The sequence below is a fragment of the Callospermophilus lateralis genome, chromosome 1 (assembly GCF_048772815.1).
Source record: "Callospermophilus lateralis isolate mCalLat2 chromosome 1, mCalLat2.hap1, whole genome shotgun sequence".
Classification (NCBI taxonomy): Eukaryota; Metazoa; Chordata; class Mammalia; order Rodentia; family Sciuridae; genus Callospermophilus; species Callospermophilus lateralis.
The window spans coordinates 51,045,526-51,063,349 of NC_135305.1; positions in this window are offsets into that span (position 1 = coordinate 51,045,526).

Sequence of the window (17,824 nt, forward strand, 5' to 3'; positions counted from 1 at the left end):
CCTAAAAGCCAACACAAATCCTTCTCTAAGTTGTCCAAAGATATTCTCAGACCTGGATATTACTTCTAGCAAAAAAATCATCAAAAGCTTGTAGATAACAGAATTTTTTTTTTAAATGCAGATAGAACAGTAGATTAACAAGAAAAGAAAAATGAATCCTCCCAGTCATGTACTGCCACAGGATCTCCTTACTGGATAGCAATGGCTACAACTCTTGCCTTCTAGCTCACCAACCACATAGGGGACACCCCCCCACACCCCATCAGATTGCCCTATCTAAAGGTCAGACCCTCACCCTTTCTGAAGTTTCTAGCAAAGAGTCAAAAGCTGTCTCCTACTGTTTTGTGTTCTACCATTGTTTATTGTCCTAAAAGTAAACCACCTCAAAGATGCAACTAAAAGCAAGCAAACCTTTCATTATTTGTACCAATATTTGGCTTCTCATTACCTCCAAATGTTTCCTTTTGGACTAGGTTATTGACCTTTACATTAGAAAATTAAAAACAAAATCCATTCTGCTTCTCTCCAAAGTTAATGTGCAATCTGCTCTCAAATTGATTTCAAATGTCATATTCTAAAGGACATGGAAGAACAATCAACAACCCTAAAACTGTGTTTTCTCCCTTAATACTGATGATTTATGCTTCAATAACTTCTTGGATCTTGTCTAGCTAGTTGCCTAGTTATTCCTAAACTTATTAATTGTGCAAATGAAATTAGCAGAGAATTTCTAAACCAATTTACATGTGGAATTTAGTACTTATGAGCTTATTGATGTTTGAGAGTGCCCTTTCTTAGCTGCTACAAGTTTGAAATCTGAAAAACACAGGTTACCTGAATTGGTTTTAGTTCAATGTTGCTGGACTATATGGAGCTATGTCACATTATCTTTTATCTCACCTGTAAAGTACCAGGTTGGAATTATGTAGAAAATCTTAATTATTTGAAATAAGCAAAAACATCACTATACACACATACTTTCCCCTAAAAAGGAAAAAGTCATCCATAACTTTTCATATAAGACAGAAGAGCACAATTCTTCTAAAACCTTGAATATTTGGGGAAAAAAAGCCAAATATATTGTCTTGTTTCCTGGAAATAATACCCATCCCATACAATTCAAAATTTCTAATTTGCATGAAAATGAAGTTTGGGTTATTCATTGGGCAAAAACTACAATGTAATTAGGTTCTAATCCTAAATTTGGAAGTAATATTTGGTTCAAAATTCCTTTACAATTAGCAGATGATATGATGGTCAAGCCATTAAAACTATGAAAATACTCATGATTCCTAAGAGACCTAAACAGGTCTTGTGCAAAAATAATAGAACAGTTTATAAAGCACTTGCTCTCACCATGATTATTAAAAGGGATTTCTTGTAAATCAGATTGGGAAATGAAGAGACAAAGATACTGATAACAAGAGAGAAATTGTACAAAGAGCAATTTATTTCAATAGTGAAGAATTAAAAACTATTTTCTTATTTGCTAAATACAAATGGATTTTTTCCTAAATATCTAGTAATTGTTTTAATTGATTCTCCCCCATTTGTTTTTAGACATAGCCTAACTCAAACTTTTCTCCTTTAACTACCTGTGGTAAATTGATGACAAATTTACAATGGATGACTAAATTACAATGGTTTTCTCTATGGAGAGTCCTTTTATCTCCTTAAATCCCAATTTCCCTGGAAAATAATTATCCAACCCTGCACCACGATAAAGGGTTTATTCTATTATAAAACACACTATAATTGCAATATGCTTGGTAATAGAGAGGGAGTTTCTGTCTCTGCCATTCACTTTCTTCATGTATACATTTATTTATTCAGTCAACAAAAGTTTAATGAATGGAAACAATAACACTGTTTAGCTTGTTTTCTGCACTCGGAAAATGAACATGAAAAGAACACACCCAAATCTACTAGATAGTGGTCATCATTTACTGAAGGGTTATTATGGGCCTCAATTTTGAAATTATTATGTATTAATTAGACAGAGAATATTGAAAACCTATCATTAGAAGTCCTAACAATATAAAACCTTAAGTTGGGAGTCATATCTATTTCTAATTAGAAATGTTAAAATAGAGGTTGAGATGGAAGTCTTGTCGTGAAATGATCAAAATCACAAATGAGGGATATTTGTCACAGATGAAAAAGATAGTGTGGGTCACTCAGATGAAGATGCTATGGGGAAGTTTTCCAGGGACAAGTAGCACTTGCTGATATTGGCCACCTTGTTTGAAAGACAGACACTGAGCAATTTATCCTAAATGCCATCATGGAGATATGATATTCTTTGGAATGAGGTCAGTTGTCTTAATTACATTCTACTAAAAAAAATGATTGAGTACCTATTTTAAAACGATAAAATATTGCTGGTACAGTTGCACATGCCTATAATTCTAGAGGCTCTGGAGGCTAGGGCAGGAGGATCACAAATTCAAAGCCAGCCTCAGCAAATTAGTGAGGTCCTAAGCAACTTTGTAAGACTCTGTTTCAAAATTAAAAAAAAATAAATAAATAAAATATTAAAAAGGACTGGGGATATAGCTTGGTGGTTAAGTGCCCCTAGTTCAGTTCCTAGTACCAAAACAAAAAGTGATAAAATAGTAAACTTGTTAAGTGTATGAAAGATGATGTTCTGGGTCTGGGTGCATTAACATATATGTCATAAAATATTGCCTTCTTCTAGAGCCAACTAGTTACTCAGCCTCAAGTGGAGTTAGATTCACATAGGGTAGATAAGAATCTATGAGGTCTTGGTCTTCAATGCCATAGAAGTTTCAGTGGTGCTATATGTTCAGAAGAAAGGAAGACCAAAAGTGAAAGCCCAAAGCAAATAAATATGTAAAACCAAATCCTACGTTTGGTTGTTTAATTCAGCATAGCCTTGACCATAAATGTTATTTATTTTATTAATCTGTTAATACAATTATATTTGATATAATATTACATATCACACATAATTGCATTTCATTTTTTCTTACATATTAACAAACAATTAATATTTGTTATTTTTAGATTGGTTAAGATTAAGTTCAAAATAAATATGATATCAGCAAGATGTGTATGAAGAAGAACACTTGTACACACACAGGACCCCAGGGGCTACTATGATGGTCCCACAATTTTCAGAGACACACGCTTTCTGTCTTGTCACTTCCTACGAAGGAAGCTTTCAACTTCTAGTCCAAGAAACCATGTCTAACTCTGGCATTACATCTGGATTTTGCCTGTTTTTTTTTTCCTTTAGAAATGAATTTCTATTTTATTAATAATATCATCTGCATAATTGAAGACAGTAGCATCACAAGTACTTGTGTGATAAGGGAATTAATATAATTGTGTGTTTGACTATTTCCAATCCTTTTAATAAAAGTGTCTTACTTAAACTTTTTATTTTGAAATAAGTATAGACTCAGATTCAGAAAAGATGCAAAAATAGTATCTAATGACTTTTAATGTCTTTAGAGCACTATCAAATTCAGGGAATGAATTGTAACAGCACAATTAAGTAGACAGCAGATTATTAGTCAGAACTGGGGTTTTTGGCATTCACTTGTTTTGCACAGGGTTTTGTGGTTGATTCTCTTGACAATTATCACATTCCAGAACCATCATTAAAAGCAGTTATAGATTTGTTCCATCATCACAAGGTTCTTCCTTCATGGTACACCAGTATATTTACACCCTGCTTCCTCTTCCATAACTCGTGGTAACCACTAATATATTCTCTATATCTGGAGCTCTGCCATTTTAAGAATGCTAGATTAATGGAATCACACAGTATAGAATCTTTTGATTCTGGATATTTTTCTCAAAGCACAATACCCTTCAGATTAAACCAAGTCACCACATTTATCAATCATTTATTCCTTTCTATTACCCATAGTATTTCATTGTCTGGATGCAACACTGTTGGTTTACCCATTCATGTAGAAGGATGCCTGGGTCATTTCCAAATTTTCACTGCATAAATAAAGCTTCTATGAATATTCATGTACAGATTTTTGTATAAACAAAAGTTTTTCTTTCTCTAGGACAAATGCCAGGATTCTTAAATGCTGGGTCATATAGGAAGTAAAAGTTCAGCAGTGGAAATTGCCAGACTCATTTCCCAAGTGGTCATATCATTTACATTTTCACCAGCAATATATGACAGGTACAGTTTTTTGTTGTTGTTGTTGTTTGCTTTTACAATTTTCCCAGCACTAAACAGTATTGATTTTATTTTCATCCACTTTAATAGATAATAGTTGCATTTCTTATGGAGGTGTTAATTTGGATTTCCTAATAGCTAATATTGTTAAATATCCTTTCTATGTTTATTTATCAGTTGTATGTTTTCTTGGATGAAATTGCTAATTTTCTGATTGGATTGTCAGTTTGCTTACATTATAGTCTAGAGTTCTATATGTATTCTGCATATGAGTACAGAATTTTGAATATGAATAAGATGTCTAATAAGTGATTTCCAATAGTTCCATAAATGAATATCTTCTCATTTTTTAACGTAGTCTTTCACAGAGGAAAGTATTTAATTCTGATGGAGGCCAATAATTGAATTTTTCTCATAAAATTCAACTTTGGTGTCTAATCTAAAAACCTATTGCCTAAACCTAGGTAGTGAATGTTTTCTATTTTTTAAGTTTCATAGTTTTATTTTAAAATATGTTTATTATCCATTTTGAGATATTTTGTGTAAAATTTGGTTTATTTTTTGTGTTGGAAATTGATAGAAATTATTCCAGCACCATTTTTAAAAAGACTCTCATTGAATTAGATTTGTTCCTTTTTCAGAAATCAGCTAGGCATTTATGTGTACTTTTGTGTATTAATCAGCATGAAAATGAAAAAAAAAGATAAATTTTATGTCATACCAGTCAAATGGAAAAGATAAAATGCTTTAAATTTGTTCTTAACCGATAGATAAAAGCTTGAGTCTTATACACATTAATGGGACACCTTGTAGTGATTATATACACTGTATAATACTTAAATCAGGTTAAACATACGTATTTCTTCAAAAATGTATTACTTAATTTTGGCAAAAACTTTCAAACTCCTTGATTTTAGCTTTTGGAAATGTATATTATTGTTATTTATGATCACCCTACTATTCAATACTTCACCAAAACTTCTTGCTGCCACCTGATTAATCTTACCCATATCTTCCTCCTCTCATTGCCCCAAGCTCTGATAGCCATCATTCTACTCTTAACTTATACCAGATCAACTTTTCAGATTCCTATTATGAGTGAGATCATGGGTACCTGGCTTATTTCCCTTAACATAATGATCTCTAGTTCCTCCAAGTTGTTATAAATGACAGAATTTAATTATTTTTTTCTGGCCAAGTAATACTCTGTTGTGTATATATGTGTATATATATATATGTGTATACAGACAATGTGATCTATATCACATTGTCTGTATCCATTCACAAGTTGATGGGCACTTTGGTCATCTCCACCTCTTGGCTGTTGTGACTAGTGCTGTGATAAACATATGAGTACAGATTTGCAGATTCTTCTCCACATTCTGACTTCAAGGAAAAAAAATTGATTTTTGTTTGGTACTACAGATTGAACCCAGAGACACTTTACCACTGAGCTACATTCCCAGTTCTTTTTATCTTTTGAGACAGGATCTCACAAAGTTGCTGTGGGTCTCTGTAAATTGCTGAGGCCAGCCTTGAACTTGCTTTTCCTGCCTCAGCCTTTTGAGTGGCTAGGACTACAGGTGTTCACCACAGCATCGGACTTGGAAACAGGATCTTTATTACAGGTAAGCAAGCATTCAGCTAAGAAACTGAATTTTCTATTACACATAAGAAAAGAATAATGAGTATTCAGGGACAATTGGAAGTCTTCACAAACAGCTAGCATTACAAAACCCAAAAGCATGAGTCAGCAGTTTGGCAAATTTTCCTTTCCATCAAAATCTGGCAGAGAAGTGCCATAGCTAATGTGTCTGGGTGCTGAAGGTCCCCAACCCCTTTCTGCATGCTTTAATATTTAATGCCAACCCTTTGTCTGCCTCCCTCTTAATTAGATGCTTACTGCAATAGTCTACATTTGAGTTTGGTAAATCACCCTTGATTTCTTGTGGGTGCCTCTGCTGTGTGCATGGTTTGGGATCAATTTCTGACTCAACTATGGTAAATTTCAGGTGATATATTATCTATTGATTCAAATAAAATGCAATAAAGCTACTCAAGTGGAAGAGCACAGTCCCTTTCCCCAAACGTTGAAAGTTATGGAAGAGAAATGAATGACAGAATTGGAAAGTGGAGCTGGATTGAATTTTTGGGCAAGTACACGTTTACACTAAAAAACCTCAGGCCAAAGTTATTAGGGCATTGGAGAGAAAGAGTAGGAAATTGCCTTATCTCATCTTTGTTGGTACTGGTTGCGTATCGATTGGTGTTTAAATAGTGCCCAAGGGATTGCTGACATTTTTCACTCAGACGAGGAACTAAACATTATCAGAAAATTTGCCCTGTTTAATCATATGCTGAGCTCTTTCTAGTTCCAGGGGAGGATTAGGCTGGTTGGCATCCAGTAGACTTGGCCTCAGGTTGCAGCTGGAATGGAGCTTGGCTGGAACAGGGAATGAATGACATCAAAAGATGAATTCGATTGCCTGAAACCCACTATGTGAGAAACTGTCATTCCCATTACTTTACTATGTTTGTTTCTTCTAAAACTGTTGAATTTTGTAAGTATAAACAAGGCTTTCACTTGAGTGACAAATAGAAAAGTGGATCAACACTTAGAATTCTCAAGGCTGCGCTAGAAAGATGATTACACTTCTTTTTTCAGAATTGCAAATATAATATTTAAGGTCCCAAATCTTTTTTAAAGTGAAGAAAAGTGAGAAATTAGATCAACCAATAATAACCATATCAGCTTCAATGCTGGTTTGTATGAATGTCAGAAAACTTACACAGCTACCAGCAGCAGGAATTAAGTCTAATCATTAATGGCAGATGATGGTGACACATTCATCATTGAGTTTTGACATATGTACAGAGAGGATTTTTAACAATCAAATGACTTACATTTAATTGTTCTGAAAAAGGAGTTTTAGGTAAACGGAAGAAACATAAACACGATGGGGTGGTTAATAGTTCAGAGAGTGAGTTTTAAGTTAGAGGACTGTTCTAACCTTTGCAACATTATTTAATAGGAGGTTATCTCAGGAGAATTACTTAATCTCTCTGTGCCTCAGTTTCTTCACATCTAAATGAAGATGTTATAGGATTAGTATATAAATGGAGATAATCCATATAAATTGTTATGATAATTTTGAATGTTTTATTCCTGTCACATTCTCTGTTATTTCTTAAGTATTTATTCACTTATTCGCTCATATTTAAGTACATAATTACCTACCATGTATTTACTATTCTAATCCTTCATAATTTATCTGTGTCTAAAACGAATGAAAATCTTTGCCTTGAGAAAATATTTTTTGTGCCTAAAATTATACTGCACATCCAAAATTGTTGCCTGATTATTGTAAAATGGTTCATTTTTATTGAATCTGAAACATTTGAACTTTAACTTTTGTGTTACTAATCATAATCACAGTTTTGGCTTTTTAGAGATAGTCCAGAAAAGTTAGTCTCAATTCTATTACTTATTTTATTTAGTAGAAGAACACCTATTTTACCAAAGAATACTTATACATTATATAATTGAAAATTTCTAAGAAGATAGTTGTTCCAATCATGCCCAGTGAGATGGCGCATGCCTGTAATCCCAGCAGCTCAGGAAAGCTGAGACACAAGGATCACAAGTTCAAAGCAATTCAGTGAGATCCTGTCTCAAAATAAAATCCAAAATACAGATGGGAATGTGGGTCAGTGGCTAATTTTCCCTGAGTTCAATCCCCAGTACAAAAAAAAAAGTGAGTATATGAAGTAATGTGTTTATTAATTAGCTTGACAGCCCCTTTATAATATATACATCTATTAAAACATTATGATGTACACCATAAATATGTACATTTTAACTCTGAATTAAAATAAATTTAAAAACCAATGTAAGAACTTCAAAGGCCTTAGGAATGCTGCTTTTCTCTGTGCATTTTGATAGACACAGGTAGTAATACTAAATCTCATTTCTTAGCCTTCAGCTCTGCAATAACTCTCTTCTTCTTTCAACACGTTTTTAAAAAAAAATAGGACAGCATGTCTCTAGCTACATTCCCTGCTGTCATTTATCTCATGTTGGGTGGGAGTAAACAAACTTGCAACTTTTCTTTAAAAAATTAAGAACAAAAAGTTTTCTGTAGAATAAGAACTACTCAAATGCACAGTGTTTAGAGTTTGCTACATCTAACTCTTTGTATTCAAGTGACTTTTTTAGACAAAATATTACATATATTGTTCCATTTTGATAAAAACAAGTTCTTGTAAGATTATTCTACTGACAAAATTTAGCAACTTCATACAGCACTGACATCTATAGTAATAGCTTACTTTCCCTTTTAACATTTATAATTTTTTTCTTTCTTTTGTTTTGTTTTTTTTTTTGTTTGTTTGTTTTCCTTTTATTTGCTGTGCTGGAGATTGAAACCCAGGGTATCCCACATGATGGCAAGGACACACTTAGGTCTAGGTCACTTTTTAAATAAAGAGTAAAAAAAAAAAATCATTTCATCACCATAGCTCCAACAAACTTTAGAACACCTTTAAATCAGTGTTACTTTTCATGAAGTTTCAATGTGTCATTGAAATAATCAAAATAGTTGACAGGACACCTTTCTTGATTGTTGTTTCTGAGCTGCACATGTATTTCCAGATAGGGTTAAAAAATGGAGAGTGCTCCTCACTGTAAAGTTTTAATTTCTTCAGGTTGAATAAAATCATTCACAGGTGCCCCACACTTTGGTTTATCCTCTTGTCTGATCTATTTTTCTCATAGCAATTGTTCTTTCTTTCCCTTTTCCTTGCCTTCCAGCTAGTCACCCTCCACATATAATATAAAATAAAGAGTCAGGTACACTTAAAGGTTAATCAGAGGAGAAATTTTCCTTTTTCTCTTATCTAACTCCCCACAAAGCAGTCATGTCTGTGACTGCCTATCAATTTTAGAATTGCTTTGTAAACTACTCACTTATCTGTTTATATCTTAATGATATGCTACCCAATACAGAGACCACCTACTATCCAACATTCATTCATAATTAATTTGCACATCAACCTCTTCTCTGCTGGTGGCTTAAGGAATTAGATTACTGTTCCGAAAAGCAATGTAAGGTTTTGCCTTTCACTAGCAAAGCAAAATGGAATCTATCAAATTCACAATAATTCAATTCGTTAATTTATGTATCTTTGATCCGAGACTTGTTTTTGTTTTTTCCTGGGCCATCTAGATTGGCTGTATCCATAGCTTGGGAGTGGCTAAAAAATTGGACTGCTTTCTATTTTGACAGAGTAATATTGACAAGTGTTAGTATTGCTGATAGTCTTAAGATGTTTTAATTTGGCAGGGGGCAAGAGGATTGGGAGATCAGTGGAGTCTGTAATTATATGCTCATTTGGATTGCCAAATCATTTTCTGTGAAATAAAGATTTAGTCTTAACTCAGCCACACCAATTTCTTTGGATGTCTTCCTCTAGCATAGACCAACAGGGAATAAGGTGACACAGGTGGTTGACCTTATTAGATCAGATTTTATGGGTTATTGCTTCAACCTTCCAGGTTCCTTTCTTAATCTACAAACTCACTTAGAAAAAGAGTTAGATAACCCACTGCTACCTTTTAACAGAAAGATGATTCAGCAAGTAGTGTTTTCATTTGCATTTGAAGATATTCTGCTGTGAGAGCCAAAGAGGAATTTGGACAAAAATACTGGAGTCACTGTGACCATCTATTACCAAAACTGTCTCCTGTTGTCACTGTTCCATTCAACCTCAAGCCCGAGAAGCAGGTATCTTGTCTGGTGAGACCATAATCAGAGCAGCCGGAACTCAACTTTGTTAGCATCTTCCACACAGTTCCACTTTGAAAAAAATAAGTATTTAATATTGTCATGAACCTGCAGTTAGAAGTTGAAGATAAATACATGTTGAATGTATTAGATTTATGTCATTGTGTTTAGATTTGTATCCCTTGAAAAACTGAAGCTAAAATGGGCTTTAGAAATTCTTTTTCCTCTTTGAAAACTAGGTATTATAGCTTTGAAAAGTATTATTGGCATTTTCTACTAATGTGAAGAGAAATATACAATTTTACTTGAATTTGTTTTGACCTTACCGTGTGTTTTGTGAGGTCTCTCTCTCTCTCTCTCTCTCTCTCTCTCTCTCTCTCTCTCTCTCTCTCTCTCTTCCTTCTTCTTTGGCCTTTTGCCATTTTCAAGAAACAGTTCATTTTCTTAAATAAAGAAAGAGATTCAGAGAAGCAGTCATTCCAAACAATCTCCAAAACACAATTTCCAGCTTCTGGTCTAAAGTATTTGGCACTTTTAGGCAATAATTTATAATCCCTCCATCAGACCCTGCCATTTGAAATAATCACAGTTTTGTTATTTTATCTTGAATATTGTGTTCTCTGGGACTGCCATTCAAAGAAAAATATACCCAAATATAGATAAAACCAATCATTCTGTCATCCCCTGTTCTGCATCTTAGTGGAGATGATGGTGACAGATGAAAATTCCTTGGAAGAAGGATTGCCTCTGTATATCAACCCAAACGTAACTTGTTTTGCATTGTCAGATAACAATGCTGACTGGAGCAATGGAAAAATAAACATGGACAGGAGCATCAGTGGAAAAGTCCATCACTCAATTTCCACCAATAATAAATAAATGGAGAAAAAATATATATTCATTACATGGTTGAAAGACTCGAAGCCCATAACATTTAGAAATGCAATTTCCAAACATCCTGTGAGCATTTTCAGAAGTCATAGCTGAATTTCAATAGGATATATTTGTTCATCCTCAAAGCCATGTTGTCATTTTTTTTCTTCCCTGTGTTTCAATGTGGCAAGCTTCCTTTTCTGATCCAGTTACACATACACCTTGACAAGGTCGAGGGTCAGACCTACTATGAAAAGGATAAGCGCATCAGAGAAGAGACACCTAGTGAAACAAGTTATTGATCATGGGGGGACTCCCTGCTCATAGTTGATACCATTTTCAAACTTCCAAATAAAACAAGTTTTATATTTCTCAGCTGAAATTAAGTCGAGATTCCCAAAGTTTCTCAGTCATGATAATAGGATGCCCTCAAGTGTCCAAGAATAATGAATGTCAAATAAAGGGTCATAAAATCTCTGAAAATAGTAGCTTGCATTTTGAGGATCATATCCTGGATCTAAAAATATAATTTAAGTGGATGTTTGATTAATCTGACAGGACTGACCAGCTGGTATTCAGTTACCCTTTGTGAATTGGATCCAGTTGTTTCCCAAATCTGGCAGGTAAGTGACACATGGTTGCAGAAAAATTAGCAGACAATGGATATGCTTTATATTTTTACCTAAAACGAATTTATTTACTCTTCTTCCTATTTCTTTGTCCTCAAAAAAAGCAATCACCTGACTTTTAGGATATACATGGGATAAATAACTCTTTCAATCTTAGTATTTAAAGTATCATTCTAAGAATGTATTTAGGATTTTTGTTTGTTTTGTGATATGGAGCAAAAGAAAAAAATCTTAAGCATTCTTATTCTCTAGAGAAGTCAACTGGATTTAGGTAATAGCCAAGATGCTATATTTTGTTATCTGATTTTGTGAGTTTTTTTCTTTTTATTGAGCACCACAAATATTCTATTTAATTTGGATGTAATTGTGTTTCCCTTAATTCATATGTTGAGCCCTAACCCCCTATGTGATGGTATTTGGAAATGGGACCTTTAGAAATAAATAAGTTTAGATGTGATCACAATGCTAGGGCCCTCATATTGGAATTAGTGTCTTTATGAGAAAAAAACCAGATTACTGAAGTTTTCTTTCTCCCCCAATGGTGTGAGAGTGTACATCAAGAATAAAGAAAGCATTCCCTAGGAGCCAAATCAGCCAACATCTTGATCTTGGAATTTCTAAATCCAGACCTAAGAAATAAATGCTGATTAAGCCCTGGTTTCTGATACTGGTTATAGCATCCAGAGCCAACTAAGACAACCTCCCACTGATGCTGAAAAGCTCAACATTAGGACAGGTATGACAAGGGCCACCAAAAATCTGTCATTAGGTTTTCCCAGGAAATGTACATTTAGCATTCATCTCTCCAGTGGCCTGCTGAAAGATCCTTGGCTTCTAGTTTTGTTCTTGCCACACACTGTGTCTGGTCAATTAGCAATAAGAGCATCCCAGAGTTTTTTTGTATTCTATTTGCATGAAGTACACAATTGAAAGACCAAAATGAAAGCACTTTTCAGAGTAGATAAAAAAAAAAATCAGATTTTCAGTCACTACAATGATAGGAAAAAAAAAAAAGCTCAAGAATTTGGCAGACAAGTTTGCTGTCTTTGGGGTCTAAAGAAAAAGCAGCTCAATTTAATAAAAAATAAATAAACTCCCATCCCTAAATTCCTTTGGATTAAAGTCATGTGTCATAGAGATTGTGAGTAAACTGAAACAGTAAATTGAACAACTGAAGGCAGACAAGGAAGGATGCTAAGATACAACAGGTTTTAAGCTTACTGGGGTCAGAGAGGTTTTTAAGCAGTCCCTGGAAGCTGGGACTCAACCATGTCTTTGTTCTCAAGTATCCAAATGGGAGTGATTCTCCAGACAAGAATGTTATTAATTCAGATCCCATTATGGTGACATGTGACATCATTTAGCCTGCTCTGTATGTAGTTCAGTGTTATGTTATCTCTCTAAAAGCAAACTGTAAAGAATGGTATAGAAAATATGTGTAAGGTATTTGAAAGAAATGTGTTTAACTGCTTTATCACATTAATTAGTTTTATATAACGAGGTACTGCTACTTAGAGACCTTGAAATCACAGGTCATGCTCTGGGAAGATTCTGAAAATTTATCTGATTTAGCTCCCTGAATCCTAACCAATGAAATTCTCCTCTATTTATTTTGCAATAAAATATGTTGATTAAAAAAGGTCAGCCAGTAGCTGGAAATATTTTGTGAGCAATTAGTTCTGCTGCCGTCATTGTTGTTTCTCTAGCTACAGCAAGATTGCCTTCTTACCATAACATATTCTAGAATTTGGATTTCCTCCCAGATTTGATTATCCCATCTCCCAATTAGTTAAATTTGGAGGTCTTTCTATATATGTACCTGCTTTTACTCAATTTTTGCATACACAATTAGACTTTAACTGGTATAATTCATCTTTGCTATACTGTGTCTATTGCATTAAAAATTGCACAAATTTTGGCTTTATAAATGATCAAGGTATTTTAATTTTCATCTCATATATTCCTGGACCATGCAGTTAAAATACTTTACACTCCATATGAATGACAAGTAATATAATTCTGACAAGGAATATATCTGTTATTTATAAGATACAACTATTTTTAATAAGAATTGGGTGTGTGCCTTGGGAACTCAGTTTTATGATTTTATAACCACCCTTGAAATGATTATACATTTACTTTTTCTCAAGTAAGTTAATATTTACAAGGAAAACCATCCTTCAATGTTTTCAAAAACAGAGTTTCTGACAAATAAATTCAGAAATATAGCACTGCATAATGCTTCACTACCATCCTATTCCAGAAGAAAATACTGTAAATTGAGCTGAATTTGTAGAACTCACAGAAGTCCATCAAGAGGCCCTAGCAGAGGGTAAAAACAAAGCACACAGCTCCCCAGGGGAGCTAAGGGCACTTTCCAAATATTATGTCACTTGCTATTTTACATATAAAATTGGTCCCATTACTCAGTCACTTCTCCTCTACTGTGCTCATTGGATAGTTAGAGAAAACAAACATCATCTATCCCTCAGTCATAGAAAACACATAGTTATACATAAAAGGGGAATTCACTGTGATATAGTCATATGTATACATAGCATAATTTGGTCAATTTCATTCGTGTTCCCCCCCTTTTCCTGTCCCTTCCTCTCTCTCCCTCTATCCCATTTCTCTTCTCCTCTGATCACCCCTCCATTTTCACAGAATTTCCCCCCAGCCTTCCCCCTACTTCCTTTGGCCTATCTTTCTTGAGAGAAAACATTCAACCCTTGATTTTCTGAGTCAGACTTAAGTCACTTAGAATGATGTTCTCTAGTGCCATCCATTTACCAGAAAATGCCATAATTTTATTCTTCTTTATGACTACGTAAAGCTCCATTGTGTGTGAATGCATATATATATATATACATATCACATATATATGATATATAAATATCACATTTTCTTTATTCATTCATCTGTTGACTTTAAAGTACCAATTAAAGGGGCTAGGGATGTGGCTCAAGTGATAGCGGCGTGCTCGCCAGGCATGCGTGCGGCCCGGGTTCGATCCTCAGCACCAAATACAAATAAAGATGTTGTGTCGGCCGAAAACTAAAAATAAATAAATAAATAAATAAATATTAAAAAAAAATTCTCTCTCTCTCTCTCTAAAAAATAAATAAATAAATAAATAAATAAAGTACCAATTAAAAAAAAATGACTCTATATTAATAGAAGGAAGGCCAGTAGAGTAGAAGAAGGAGAGTGTGGGCAGGGAAGAAAGAAAAGGAAAGAGGAAGCATCAGAGACTGAAGTGAACCAAATTATATTCCATATAGGATGATATAAAAATAAAACCCCAATATCATGTGTAACTATATAATACACTAATAAGGACATTTTAAAAAAGACAATGTTAAGTAGGAATTCAGAAATGCACATCTTTTATGCTTATCCTCATTTTATAATTTATTACCTTGCAACAATGGTTACTGAAGAAATGGCAATTGTTTTAGATGATAAACATTACTCTCACATAAAAATAGGAAGTAGGGTTGGGGGAGGACGTTGCTGCTGGCACCATTAGTCCTATTGTCCATTGTGATCTAATCACTCTGACCCCAAAAAGATTTGTGAAAGAAACTTGTAAGAAATGCTGTATAGTTTGGATCTAGAATATTCCCTACACGTTTATGTGTTGAAGCCTTGGTCCCCAGTACAGCAGTGTTCAGAGATGGGGATTATGGAAGTGATTGGATCATGGGGGCTCTGACTTCATCAACATAATCCATCCATGCTTTATCGTACCACAGGCCCACAGGGATCTCTGAAACCATGAACCAAAATACACCTTTACTCCTTTATGTTTCTCAAGTATTTTGTCACAGTGATGAAAAGCTGACTAGCACACATGTCAATCAAGTACAAGGCTCTTGCTGTACAAAACAATTTGGAGTGATGTTTGGGAAAACAAAGAACACCATACATACAACCAAGGTGGAGTAAATAGGAATTTCAGGCTGTTGCTTAGTTGAGTTTGTAAAGAAGAGGATAACTACAGATAGTTGCATGAGGAGTAGGTTGGTGGGGAAAGAGAGTCAGTGGTTCTCTTGTGTGATGATAGGACAGAACCCAGCAGCATAGGGAAAAGACTTGGTCATAGAGAGACTGATTACAAAGCTGTGTGCCCAGCATACTCAATGACCTAGCATGAGGTATAGTATTTCCTTCTAAGTGGCTTTCTCCTAAGAAGCACTTTCTCTGTGTTCTGAGACATTAACGGGAATCCCTTTCAGTGTTGCTTTCCTAGACTATGACTTATTCTTGTTAATATTAAGTCACCACCACATCCTTATCTGTTTTAGTCAGTTTTTTTTTTTTTTTTTCTTTTTGCTGCTAGGACCAAAAGGGCCTGATCAAAACAACTGTAGAGGAGGAAAAGTTTATTTGAGGCTCACAGTTTCAGAAGTCTCAGTCCACAGAAGGCTGGCTTCATTCCTCAGAGCTGGAAGTGAGGCAAAAGGGAGTGGCAGAGGAAAGCAGCTCACGTGGTGATCAGAGATAGAAAGAAACTCCACTCTCCAGAAACAAAATATATCATGGCCACGCCCACAAGAACCACTTCCTCCAGCCACACCCCACCTGCCTCCAATTACCCCAGTTAATCCCATCAGGGATTAATTCACTGATTAGTTTAAAGATGTAACCCAATCATTTCTCCTCCAAACCTTCTTGCATTGTCTCACATGTGAACTTTTGGGAGATACCTCACATCCAAACCATAACATCAGATTTAGTAGGTCTAGGGTGGGACAAGAGACTGAGTGTTTCTAACAAGTTTCCAGGTGATACTTAGGGTGCTGGTTTTATGACCATACATTTAGAATGAATATTTTATGTCTTGCTTTGGAATTTTGGCTCTGAATTATATCTGGCAATAGTTTTAATTCCTCCTTTGCAACTCGTGTGTGTGTGTGTGTGTGTGTGTGTGTGTGTGTGTGTGTGTGTTTCCAGAATTCAGAGGAGCAGTGGCAGCTGAGGGCAAGATTCAGCACTTTGAATTCCCCTGAACAAATTTCACCTTTAAAATACTCTGAATGCTACCCAAAAACTAGACCCAAATATTCCTTCTAGTGTCTGCTCTCCTTTCTCTGTTGCCATTTTTCATTCACCCCACTCTATCTTGGTGATTCTCTCATTTTTCCTGATTTGTATTTCAAAGTCAATTGTCCTAAATAGGAACTGGCTTACTAATGGCTTCCATCACCATTTTTTTTTTATGCCATTCTGTGCCCATGAGAAAGGCAGAGCATGAGATGGGGGTTGCTATGCCCAAGATACGTCTTTACAAACATACTTCCTTTTTTTTTTTTTGGAATGGAGGAGTTAAGTTTGAAGTGGAGATGTTAAGAGGTTTTAGAGAAAGGACGTGTGACTGTGTGGTACCATTTGATAAGCAGAATAATTTATGAAATTATTCTGTGAGCTTCACTTGCTCCGATAGAGATCTTCTACGAATGGACATCTCATCAGAGTCCCCTATGGGGCTTTTTCAGCATATACCAGGGTCTGGTTCAGTGGGTCTCATTTCATAAATGAAGGATCTGGGAAGATGTATTTGCTATCATTACATTCTACATAGTTGGGTTTGAAATTCAGTTGCCTGAAACAACCTGTGTTGGTTCCACTTCAAAGGTTTTGTTGATGATTCTCCCAATAAATAGAAAAATACTTCAACTCTTCACTTAAAAATAGCAGCATGAAGCTGAGTATGGTGGTGCACTCCTGTAATCCAAGCGACTCAGAAGACTGAGGCAGGACAGTAGCAAATGCATGGCCACACTGGGGAAATGAATAAGAAGATCCCATTGCAAAATAAAGAGTTTATGAGGGAGTGGGATATAGCTCAGAACCAGAATACACCTGGGTTCAATCCCAGTACCATACAGGCACAAAAATGCAAAGCAAAACAAAATAAAAACATGGCAACCTGTGGCTAAAACTGCAGGGAAAATGGAATTTTATCCCATGCTGCTCCTACCACAATGCTAAAAAGTTCAAAAACAGAGGGTGTATTAAGCTTACCTGTTCTCCGAGAAACAGTCTACTTCTCCAAATAGTCCACGTATCTTGGGGCACCAAAGACACACTTTATAAAAGTCCAGATGTTCACAGACACTCTGCAATCAATTTTAACCTTGGATGATTGCATTCTTCCTATCCAAGGGCAGTTTCAACAGGATATGATATATTTTGTTTTTGGTTGCTGTAAGTACCAATAGCTCAAGAAGTGCTGTTATAATAATCCACTTTATCCTGGCTAGTAGCTGACCTCCAGGGAGCTCAAGACATTTTATTATTAGTTTCTTATTAGTTATCAAAATTGAGGTCTTCTGCAGGAAATAGAAAGTCTTATTACTTCCATTTTACAG